The sequence below is a fragment of the Lucilia sericata genome, unplaced genomic scaffold (assembly GCF_015586225.1).
Source record: "Lucilia sericata isolate MDLA Ls3-8-SP2 unplaced genomic scaffold, ASM1558622v1 Contig001025F_arrow, whole genome shotgun sequence".
Classification (NCBI taxonomy): domain Eukaryota; kingdom Metazoa; phylum Arthropoda; class Insecta; order Diptera; family Calliphoridae; genus Lucilia; species Lucilia sericata.
In genome coordinates this window covers 114,934-128,197 of record NW_023995007.1, presented here as the reverse complement: position 1 = coordinate 128,197, position 13,264 = coordinate 114,934, and the positions used below count along the sequence as shown (strand labels likewise).

Here is a 13,264-nt window from a genome sequence, read left to right as displayed (position 1 = left end):
TAACGTATTTTGAATATTTTGTTTTTTGTTTTTGAAGAATATTTGCTTTTAAAACTTAACACAAATAAAAAAAACTTTAGAGCACCCGTGTAAAAAAATATAAAACAGTTTTTAAGAAAAATTTAGTCCTTAGTGTAAACTATTAAACTGATCGTATTCTAATAAACAACAAAAAGCGGTACAAATAGAAAGATCAAAGAACGATCCCTCAGTTTTCTTAACATTATAGAGAAAATGTTTAATATTAATTAAATAAATTACCTCCTGAAATTCACAATTATTTTAAAATATTTTAACAAGTAAGAGTGTTATATTCGGCTGTGCCGAATCTTATATACCCACCATCAAATCTTATGACGTAAAAGGAATGCTTCTCTGTAAACATCAGGGAGATAATGCTTAATTCAATTATGTACGTGATCTTCGAATTAACAAAATATTAATTTTTAAAAACAAAATATATATATATCAGAGGTAGTGTCAATTATGAACTGTTTGTCGTAAAATTTGGTAGAAAGACTTCGTATAACACTTATTCGTTTCGAATTTCATTGCTGATCTCGAATTTTTAATTCAGACATAAGCGTAAAAGTTATTATCTAAAGGGGAACTTATATGGGGTTGGGACAATTATATATCGATACTAGGGTGATCGACTCGATTTTTCAACCGGTTTTAAAACCGGTTTTTTCTGCTTTACCAGTGTCGGTTTTTTCTTAATGTTGATTTTTCGAATATCGAATAACCCGGTTTTTTCACTTTTTAAAAACCGGTTTCGAATACTTTTATTTGCTTTGTATTCAAAGATTATTTAAATGAAATTTTTAAGGAAATAATAATACAGCCCGTCTAAATTTTAAAAATATTCGAGCCGAGGAGCTAGCTTATATTTTTCTACAGCTCCTTTAGTTAAACTTTTTTGATTTTCCTAATTAATTAAAACAATTTATTTGTAAAATTGATAACTGTTTGATAAAATTTTATCAATCTTAAGATTATATTCCAATTACACTAATTAATTTACGGCTGAAATTTAAGGAAGTGTTAGAATGCCTATGCAAATTTCCTAAACAGGGCTTTTAAAATAAGCTGGGATTACATAGTACTTTATGTTTAACAGAAGTGTCCCACTTTTTTCCTAATTTTTTCATATTAAAGAAATAATGTAAATCAGACGACTAGATCTAAAGTTATAATCTTTTAAACTGTTAAAAATCATTTCGGGCCATGTTTTATTAATCAAATTTACACATAAACATTAAGTTTTTCAAATTAAAATATATTTTTTAATTTATAATGAAAAACCGGTTAACCGGTTTTTTCTGAATTTGAAAAATATCAACCGGTTTTTTTTAAATGTCAACTATTCGAACTATTCGAAAACCGGTTTTTGGAAAATGTCGAATAATCGATCACCCTAATCGATACCCATAAAATTTTGTACATAGATTTTGTTTTGTTGGTCAGTTATATCGTCATAAAATTCGGAATAAAGAATTATAATAAAAATCTTTTTATTGCGAGTACAACGATGAAGTAATCATGGAGGCTTTATATATTAGGGATAGGTTCAATTGTGTAAAAAAATTGTATAAAACTTATTTTTTGTCAATTTTCATCGCTGTACTCATATTTTTAAGGGGACCTTAATAGGGGGTAGGGTAGGTTACCGAAAAATCCGAATTAAATTCGGTAGGAAGATTACGTTTGTATAAAAGTTGTTTATTTCGAATTTCTCCGCTATACTCGTATTTTTAAGTCAGTAAAGAGCGTTAAAATCAATTTTTGAAGGTGACCATATGTGGGGGTAGGGTCAATTTTGGACCGATTCCCATAAAATTTGGTACAGAGATTTTGACGCATATAAAACTTATTTATGCCAAATTTTATCGCTATACTCGTATGTTTAAAACAGTTGTGACTGTTAAAGCTGTTTTTCGGGGGGTCACTTGTATGGGGGATATGCGAAATTGCGGACCCATATTGCCCATTTGCCATACCAAACAAACCTTACCTATAAGAAATATTTGTGGAAAAATTTAACTCGCTTGCTCTTTCCGATCTAACCCTATCGTGCTTTCAACAGACAGACGGACGGACAGATGAACAGACGGATGGACATGGTTAGATCGGCTTAGAATTTAATAAGGACCCAAAATATATATACTTTTGTGGGTCTACGACCAATATTTCGATGTGTTACAAACGGAGTGACAAAATCAACTCATCTTTTTTGATGGTGGGTATAAAAAGCACTAAATGCACTGTCATAAAATTAGAAAGCACCACTGTAGTGCCTTTTTGAAAAAAGGCACCATGAGCAAAATTTTCCGCGTTTGGCACACCAAAAGGCACCGCAAATAGTGCTAAAAGCACTAAGTTGGCAACACTGTATATGTGTGAATTAAATTCAAATTTTCATTGATATTAAAAAAGTACGTGTGTGTTGTTGCTGGTGTTATTATTTTGCGCATTACTTCGTGTATACAATCGGCTGTTTGTTATTGTTTTTCTGTAGTGTTTTTTTGTTGTTCGACTGCAAACTCGCTTGTTTCTTTTACACTTAGAGTAGCAGTGTGTCTATTTAGTAAACTACTACTCTTTTATATTGTTTTCGCTTCACGTAAAAAGCCACGTTTTCCAACCATTTTCAAACAGTCTGCACAGGATACTCGTGATAAACGTTTCAAATACGCAAAGTTAAGAAAACACAATTGTGGCTTTTAAATATTTGCAAAATAAAACAAAAATCACACCTTTAAATCTCAAGCTATTTTTAAAGAGAATTTCTTGGGAAATTTAAAATTAAAAAAACAAATTCTAAGAAAAATTTTTAAATTGTAAAAAAAAGTTAGAAAAATACTATAAAATCTAAAATTGTAAAATTTAATTGAGAAAAGTGTTAAAATTAAAATTTTAAAGAAAAATTAGAAAAACCAAATGAAATTTATTAAAACAAAGTGTTAAAGACGTAGTTAAAACTAAAAATCTTCCACTAAACAAAGTAAATATGAATATTTTTTATTAAAATATAATTAATTCAAAAAATTATACAAAAATTAATTTAAATGTTGAATATTTTATATAAAAGTTGGAATTTATACTAAAAAGTATTTTTTATTTTATAAAATTTATGGAAACTTTTAAAGTTTATAATTTATTTCTGAATTTAAAAAAATCGTCATTTGTCTCAATTTTTCTTAAAGCAGATGTCTTTTATGTCTAATAATCTTTAAAATCAGTTTACTTTCTATATATTTTTTTGCTAATTTATTTCGAAAAATTCGCTAGTTTTCACAATTCGAGATTGTTATTTTTGATAAAAAAAAAAAACTGATGATAAAAGTTTATGTTTTTTGAGCAGAAGACTTTTTAATGTAAAAGTCTTAAAAAATTTTGAAATAAAATACAATGTAAAAGTAATTTTTTTCATAAATTTTCATGTTGTTGCTCTCCTGGCCTCTTCTAGAAGATTTTTCTTGTCATATTTTTTGATCTAAAAAAATTCGCGAATTTTTCGTAATTTTCATTGATTGACAACATAAGGGGTGAATTTTCAACAAACTTCTCCAAAATGCCTATTTTCTATGTGTTTACTATTAATTTACTTCCATTTACAACTATAACAGATTTTTTGCTTTCATGTTATTTAACCTCAGAGATTTCGGGAATTTTATTTTATTTAATTGACAAGAAAAAAGTAAGAAATTTCTTGAAAGTTTCATCATTCAGGCATGTTGACAAACATTTACAAATTTTCTATTTTATATTTCTTAATTTAGAGAAAAATAGCGATTATTTTCTAAAAAAACTTTTTAAAGAAGCGAATTTTTTATCAAGTTTTTTGACATCTTTTTACAGATGCCGTTTCATATTTCTTAATGTCGATAAAGTTCACGATTATATCACGAATTGTATTTTTAGACAAAACATCTTTTTGTTGCAAAAATCTCTTTAAAAGATAAATTTTCTTTTAAATATACAACTCGAAATTTTTCTTTCATAAATATTGATTTCGAAAAAATTCGCGATTTTTCAAAGAATTTCTTTCTTTTTTGATATAAAGAACTGCTGCCAGTTCAGTTGTAGTACACTTATAGTTTAGTCCAAGTTCAGTTCAGTTCTAGTTAAGTTCTAGCTAAGTTCTAGTTCAGTTCTAGTTCAGTTCTAGTTCAGTTCTACTTCAGTTCTAGTTCAGTTCTAGTTCAGTTCTAGTTCAGTTCTAGTTCAGTTCTAGTTCAGTTCTAGTACAGTTCTAGTTCAGTTCTAGTTCAGTTCTAGTTCAGTTCTAGTTCAGTTCTAGTTCATTTCTAGTTCAGTTCTAGTTCATTTCTAGTTCTGTTCTAGTTCTGTCCTAGTTCTGTTCTCGTTCTGTTCTAGTTCTGTTCTCGTTCTGTTCTAGTTCTGTTCTAGTTCTGTTCTAGTTCTAGTTCTAGTTCAGTTCTAGTTCAGTTCTAGTTCAGTTCTAGTTCAGTTCTAGTTCAGTTCTAGTTCAGTTCTAGTTCAGTTCTAGTTCAGTTCTAGTTCAGTTCTAGTTCAGTTCTAGTTCAGTTCTAGTTCAGTTCTAGTTCAGTTCTAGTTCAGTTCTAGTTCAGTTCTAGTTCAGTTCTAGTTCAGTTCTAGTTCAGTTCTAGTTCAGTTCTAGTTCAGTTCTAGTTCAGTTCTAGTTCAGTTCTAGTTCAGTTCTAGTTCAGTTCTAGTTCAGTTCTAGTTCAGTTCTAGTTCAGTTCTAGTTCAGTTCTAGTTCAGTTCTAGTTCAGTTCTAGTTCAGTTCTAGTTCAGTTCTAGTTCAGTTCAGTTCTAGTTCAGTTCTAGTTCAGTTCTAGTTCAGTTCTAGTTCAGTTCTAGTTCTAGTTCAGTTCTAGTTTAGTTCTAGTTCAGTTTTAGTTCAGTTCTAGTTCAGTTCTAGTTCAGTTCTAGTTCAGTTCTAGTTCAGTTCTAGTTCAGTTCTAGTTCAGTTCTAGTTCAGTTCTAGTTCAGTTCTAGTTCAGTTCTAGTTCAGTTCTAGTTCAGTTCTAGTTCAGTTCTAGTTCAGTTCTAGTTCAGTTCTAGTTCAGTTCTAGTTCAGTTCTAGTTCAGTTCTAGTTCAGTTCTAGTTCAGTTCTAGTTCAGTTCTAGTTCAGTTCTAGTTCAGTTCTAGTTCAGTTCTAGTTCAGTTCTAGTTCAGTTCTAGTTCAGTTCTAGTTCAGTTCTAGTTCAGTTCTAGTTCAGTTCTAGTTCAGTTCTAGTTCAGTTCAGTTCAGTTCTAGCTCAGTTCTACTTCAGTTCTAGTTCAGTTCTAGATCAGTTCTAGATCAGTTCTAATTCAGTTCTAGTTCAGTTCTAGCTCAGTTCTAATTCAGTTCTAGTTCAGTTTTAGTTCAGTTCTAGTTCATTTCTAGTTCTGTTCTAGTTCTGTCCTAGTTCTGTTCTCGTTCTGTTCTAGTTCTGTTCTCGTTCTGTTCTAGTTCTGTTCTAGTTCTAGTTCTGTTCTAGTTCTGTTCCAGTTCTGTTCTAGTTCTGTTCTAGTTCTGTTCTAGTTCTGTTCTAGTTCTGTTCTAGTTCTGTTCTAGTTCTGTTCTAACTCTGTTCTAGTTCTGTTCTAGTTCTGTTCTAGTTCTGTTCTAGTTCTGTTCTAGTTCTGTTCTAGTTCTGTTCTAGTTCTGTTCTAGTTCTGTTCTAGTTCTGTTCTACTTCTGTTCTACTTCTGTTCTAGTTCTGTTCTACTTCTGTTCTACTTCTGTTCTAGTTCTATTTTAGTTATGTTCTAGTTCTGTTCTAGTTCTCTTCTGGTTATGTTTTAGTTTATCCTTTCTTTGGAGTCTTCCCTTTTCCCCTAGTGCGCGAAAGTTTACTAATAATATACTATATGTTATTTGTTGTTGTATGTTTTGTTCTGTTACTTTTATAGTGTAAGATTTTTATTGCCATTGAATAACAATAATTTCCTTTATGGTGGTTTTAAGGTTTATTGTTATTGTTTGTTATAAAAATTTCTTTCAAACAAGTTGTTGCTACTGCTGAAGTGGTAGCAAACAGCAGCCACAACTAACGGCAGTGTTACTGTGTTGTGTTTGAATCCCATACTAAAAATTTTCGATCAACAGATATTTTGAATATAAAAGAAGTTTTCAATTGATTTGCGACGTATTTTTTTTATGTGGTTTTAATTTAGTAATAAAATGTATGATATTAGATTTAGTTGGTTGGATAATAAAGTTTGAAAGCTTTAAAGAAAACAAATAAAATTTTAGCTTTAAGTTTGAAGTAACTATAATTTTTGGACCTTTAGAGAACACATTCGATTTTTGTCCCAAATGTATAAGAATCCCAGTTTTAATTGTTTTCTTTACTTTGCTTACATTCCAATAAATGTCTATTTCTTTTTTATTAAATTTTAAATAAATTAAAATTTTGCCACTTATTAATCATGTGCTAATAAAGGCCAAAAACATTTACATGCTCATAGTCTTAAATAACTTAAAAATGATTTGTGTGTCTGCTGCAGGCAATCTGCCATACTAAAACAGCAGTAGCAGTCGCCATTAACGCCTTTAGCTTGCAACAGATGCAATTTAACACAACATGTTTTTGATCTTTCTCATCTTGAAATAAAATAAACAATTTGAAAATAATATTTTTCCCCCAATTGAATATTGCAGTTTCTAGTTAAATAAACAAAAAATTTTGTTTATTAAAATTATTTTTAAATGATTAAGTACTTTTGATTGAGTATGTGCGAAATTTTGCTTTTTGTGTAATATTTTTTTTCAAAATAAAACATGTGGCTGTTGGCTAAGGATTTTGTTTTTGAAAATTTGTTTTGTGAAATTTGGTAATACAATAGTTCTATTAAGTGTCTAAAACAATTGTCACTAAATTTTTCACAATCTATTGTATCCATCTAACCCTGAAAATGCTTAAATGAAAATTTCGTTAATATGACAAAACCTTTAATCAAAACAATAAAATTTCCTTCTTTCACCAAAAACCTTGAAACCCCTTAGTTTATTTTCTATTTAAACCACAAAATGTATTATTGCCACACAGACAATTTAATTAAATTTAATTTTCATAATGTTGTCTTTATGTTCTTAAATTTTTTTCCTTCAATACAAAAAACACACAAAATGTCTTGCTATTTTTACAAGCAATTAATTATAAATTAAATATGCTGCTGCTGAGACGTCGTCATCAGTTTGTCTCTGAATTTCTTTAAACTAGATAAAAAGTACTAAAGTACTTGGTACTTACATTTACACAAACATGTGTGTGTGTGTGTGTTTAAACTTTTGTGTCAAAGATTTTTATATAAAAATAAAATTATCGCTGTTCTCAAATGATTTATGGGAAATTGATGTTATTTTTTTGCTCGAGATATAAATGTTTAATTAGGCGTTAATATTTATAAGCTTGGTGGGAAATATTCTTTCCAAAGCAACAGTTTTTTATTAGAAAAGAAAAACAAGAAAATCTCTAAATTGATTGAATATAATTAGTACACTGGTCTATAGACTCCACTATAGACTGGTCTATAGGCTCGACTATAGAATGGTCCATAGACTCGACTATAGAATGGTCTATAGACTCAATTATAGACTGGTATATAGATTCGACTATAGACTGGTCCATAGACTCGACTATAGACTGGTCTATAGACTCGACTATAGACTGGCCTATAGACTCGACTATAGACCGGTATATAGGCTCGACTCGACTATAGACTGGTCTATAGACTCAACCATAGATTGTTCTATAGTCTCGACTATAGACTCCATTATAGACTGGTCTATAGACTCGACTATAGACTGATCTATAGACTAGACAATATACTGGTACTGACTGTAGACTGGTCTATAGACCCGATTAAAGACTGGTCTATAGACTCGACTATGGACTAGACTATATACTAAACTATGGTCTAGACTATAGACCAGACTATAGACTAGACTATAGACTAGACTATTGACTAGACTATAGACTAGATTATAGACTAGACTATAGACTAGACTATAGACTAGACTATAGACTAGACTAGACTAGACTAGACTAGACTAGACTAGACTAGACTAGACTAGACTAGACTAGACTATACTAGACTATAGACTAGACTAGACTATACTATACTAGACTATAGACTAGACTATAGACTAAACTATAGACTAGACTATAGACTAGACTATAGACTAGACTATAGACTAGACTATAGACTAGACTATAGACTAGACTATAGACTAGACTATAGACTAGACTATAGATTAGACTATAGACTAGACTATAGACTAGACTGTAGACTAGACTATAGACTAGACTATAGACTAGACTATAGACTAGACTATAGACTACACTATAGACTAGACTATAGACTAGACTATGGACTAGACTATGGACTAGACTATAGACTAGACTATAGACTAGACTATAGACTAGACTATAGACTAGACTATAGACTAGACTATAGACTAGACTATAGACTAGACTATAGACTAGACTATAGACTAGACTATAGACTAGACTATAGACTAGACTATAGACTAGACTATAGACTAGACTATAGACTAGACTATAGACTAGACTATAGACTAGACTATAGACTCCATTATAGACAGGTCTATAGACTCCATTATAGACAGGTCTATATAATCGACTATAGACTGGTCTTTAGACTCGACTATAGACTGGTCTATAGACTAGACTATATACTGGTACTGACTGTAGACTGGTCTATAGACTCGATTATAGACTAGTCTATAGACTCGACTATAGACTGATCTATAAACTCGACTATAGGCTGGTCTGCTGACTCAACTATTGACTGGTTTATAGATACGACTGGTATATAAACTCACTTATAGATTGGTCTATAGACCTGACTATAGACTCGACTATAGTCTGGGTTATAGACTCGACTATAAACTGGCCTATAGACTTGACTATAGACTGGTTTATAGACTCGAATATAGGCTGGGCTATAGACTTGACTGTAGACTCACCTATAAACTCGTATATAAATGGTCTATAGTCTCGACTATATAATGGTCTATAGTTTCGACTATAAAATGGTCTATAGGTTCGACTATAGATTGTTCTATAGACTTGACTATAGATTTGTCTATAGAGTCGATAATAGACCGGTCTATAGACTCGACTATGGTTTGGTCTATAGAATCGACTATAGACTCGGATGTAGTGTTATATAGTCCAATATATGTATATATTATATAGAATCAGGTTTATATTAGTTTGTTTAATCTAGTTTAAAATCTATTACTTTGATATAATTCTTTATAAGTTTCCCTACATTCACCTGTACGTATACTTAATATTAAATAAACACATTTCTCATACGCCTCCGTGTACTAAAGTAAAATGTATGTAATTAAAAGACATCACAACTTATGACCCTCATTTACTAGCAAATTTCCTTTTCAAGATACTGCCATTGTCTTCTAAAAGAATAGCTTTTTGCAGAACAATAGCAAAGCTTGTCTATGGCTGTTGTATATACATAGGTGTGATAGGTGGTGACATTATTGTACAATACTAGTGTTAGTATTCAGGTAACATAATTATAATTACAACACGTGCCGTTGTAACATGAACAAAAATTTTTATATTTAAAAAGTTTTTTTTTTTTTTTTTAACAAGAGCTCTTTATATTTATTACAAAATAATTTAAGTTTTAGAGCATTTTTAGAACTTAAGTAAATGTGTGTTATTTAAAAAATTACATTATTTTCGAATAAACATAACTTACTTTTTAAAAGAAATATAAATCTGATGAAAAACTTAAACATCGCTTTACAAACAAATGTTAATTTACTTTCATATTCATCATTACTTTTGCAACTTTTGCATACATTAACCACGCTTATGGTTTAACATTTGCTACCCAACTGTTATTATAACATCAACATTTACAATTAGAAAGTAAATAAGAAAAATACGCACTTTTAATGTACACATACATACATATTTTTGCTACAGGCTAGAAGAGGTTTTAGCAAATAACATATACTATACACAATGTTATACAAAGCAACCTACCCAAGGCCCACCTTAATGTTTTGTGGCTTTACCATAATGCTACACTGTTCTACAAAGTATATTTGTTTTAAGCTTTAAGCCAAAAGAATCTGTATGATGATGGTTTTTATTTACATTTCCTGTACATAAGACAATTGTATTTCAGGTATGAAGTAATTAGGAGGGCCCTTTCAAATTAAAATTTAATTTTTATAGTCTGAACTATAGACTAGACGATAGCCTACACTATAGACTTAACTATAGTCTAATGAAATATTAAAAAAAAATTAGATTTAAAACCTCCAAGTTCCAAATATCCGTCAATTTTTGTACACTTCAAAATGGGCCAACCTAATACATACACATGTATATGTAGAAATCGTGTGGTATATTTTTCTCATATACATATGTATGTATGTGTGTATTTTTTTCTTTCACTAAAAAGTTCAAGAGTTAAAGAGAAAACAGAAAAAATATTATACACTGAAGGAAAAAGCAAAATATTTAAATATTAACTATAAAATTACATTTGGCTAAAGCCAAGACCAAAGTTTACATAACAGAGATGACTATAGTCTTCACTATACACAAGACTATAGACCAGACTAAAGACAAGAATATAGACTAGACTATACACTAGACTAAAGACTAGGCTATAGACTATACTATAGAATATAAACTAGACTATAAACTGTACTAAAGACTAAACTATAGACTAGACTATATACTATAAACTAGACTATAGACTAGACTATAGACTAGACTAAAGACTAAACTATAGACCAGACTATAGACTAGACTATGGACTAGGCTATAGACTAGACTATAGCCTGTACTATAAACTAGACTATAGACTAGACTAAAGACTTGACAATAGACTAGACTATAGACTAGACTATAGACTAGACTATAGACTAGAATATAGACTAGACTATAGACTAGACTATAGACTAGACTATAGACTAGACTATAGACTAGACTATAGACTAGACTATAGACTAGACTATAGACTAGACTATAGACTAGACTATAGACTAGACTATAGACTAGACTATAGACTAGACTATAGACTAGACTATAGACTAGACTATAGACTAGACTATAGACTAGACTATAGACTAGACTATAGACTAGACTATAGACTAGACTATAGACTAGACTATAGACTAGACTATAGACTAGACTATAGACTAGACTATAGACTAGACTATAGACTAGACTATAGACTATAGACTAGACTATAGACTAGACTATAGACTAGACTAGACTAGACTATAGACTAGACTATAGACTAGACTATAGACTAGACTATAGACTAGACTATAGACTAGACTATAGACTAGACTATAGACTAGACTATAGACTAGACTATAGACTAGACTATAGACTAGACTATAGACTAGACTATAGACTAGACTATAGACTAGACTATAGACTAGACTATAGACAAAACTATAATCTAGCCTACAGTTAAAACTATAGTCTCGACTATAGCCATATCCCAAATTTTTCTTAGTATTTAACAAAATTAAAACCTGTTTACAAAACTCTCTACCTCCTACAATCTTAATTCTGTTTGCCACCTTGAATAGAAACTTGTTGTTATTCAACATGTGTGTCATACTTAAAAAAATTGAAATTTATAACATATTTACAACATGTTTTTCTTTTCCCACTTTACATACTTATTTACCACAGCAAATGCTTTTCACTTTTTTTTTTCATTTATAACAACAAAAAAAGAAATACATTTATTTTTCTTTTTAATGATTTTCATTTCAATATCTTCCTGCTTTTTGTTTTCATTTTACTTTTTTTTCTTCCATTTTTGTTTGTTGATGTTGTATATGTTGAATACATACTTGTTGTAAATATACACAAGTCTACTTCATTAAAAAGCAACCAAACTGTCTGTCTCTGATATGATACTTACACACTTTTGAGTGTGGAAAAAAAGACAAAGAATAAAAGGAAAAAAATAAAGAATAAACTGAGGCAAAAAATTAAAGGAAAATATTTGAAAAGCAATATGACATTTGATGGAAAACTTGTAAAATATATTTACTTACATTTAATATGCATGAAAGTTTATATTTTATGTTATTCTTATATACGCAGCAGGCACAGTGTTACGAGTTGTATGTGAAAATTCGAAATTTTTATTTAAATTTAAACGATTGCCTAAAGCATATCTAATCTATTGACTAGAGTATAGAGTAAACTAGACCTTAGACTAGACTATAGACTAGACTATAGACTAGACTATAGACTAGACTATAGACTAGACTATAGACTAGACTATAGACTAGACTATAGACTATAGACTAGACTATAGACTAGACTACAGACTAGACTATAGACTAGACTATAGACTAGACTATAGACTATAGACTAGTCTATAGACTAGACTATAGACTAGACTATAGACTAGTCTATAGACTAGACTATAGACTAGACTATAGACTAGACTATAGACTAGACTATAGACTAGACTATAGACTAGACTATAGACTAGACTATAGACTAGACTATAGACTAGACTATAGACTAGACTATAGACTAGACTATAGACTAGACTAGACTAGACTATAGACTAGACTATAGACTAGACTATAGACTAGACTATAGACTAGACTATAGACTAGACTATAGACTAGGACTATAGACTAGACTATAGACTAGACTATAGACTAGACTATAGACTAGACTATAGACTAGACTAGAGACTAGACTATAGACTAGACTATAGACTAGACTATAGACTAGACTATAGACTAGACTATAGACTAGACTATAGACTAGACTATAGACTAGACTATAGACTAGACTATAGACTAGACTATAGACTAGACTATAGACTAGACTATAGACTAGACTATAGACTAGACTATAGACTAGACTATAGACTAGACTATAGACTAGACTATAGACTAGACTATAGACTAGACTATAGACTAGACTATAGACTAGACTATAGACTAGACTATAGACTAGACTATAGACTAGACTATAGACTAGACTATAGACTAGACTATAGACTAGACTGTAGACTAGACTGTAGACTAGACTATAGACTAGACTATAGACTAGACTAGACTATAGACTAGACTATAGACTAGACTATAGACTAGACTATAGACTAGACTATAGACTAGACTATAGACTAGACTATAGACTAGACTATAGACTAGACTATAGACTAGACTATAGACTAGACTATAGACTAGACTATAGACTAGACTATAGACTAGACTATAGA

General features: G+C 30.2%; 1 protein-coding gene across 2 annotated transcripts in view; it reads left to right on the top strand.

Moving 5' to 3' along the window:
• The first annotated feature begins 2,550 nt into the window (after window positions 1–2,550).
• LOC119609654 (calbindin-32) overlaps window positions 2,551–13,264 on the top strand; it is a 64,814-nt gene continuing 54,100 nt past the window's right edge. The window contains exon 1 of one of the 2 annotated variants that reach the window (XM_037964504.1): window positions 2,551–3,004. The gene's annotated coding sequence lies outside the window, so the exon portion shown is untranslated. The remainder of the gene's footprint in view (window positions 3,005–13,264) is intronic. The other variant, XM_037964506.1, reaches the window with a different exon arrangement.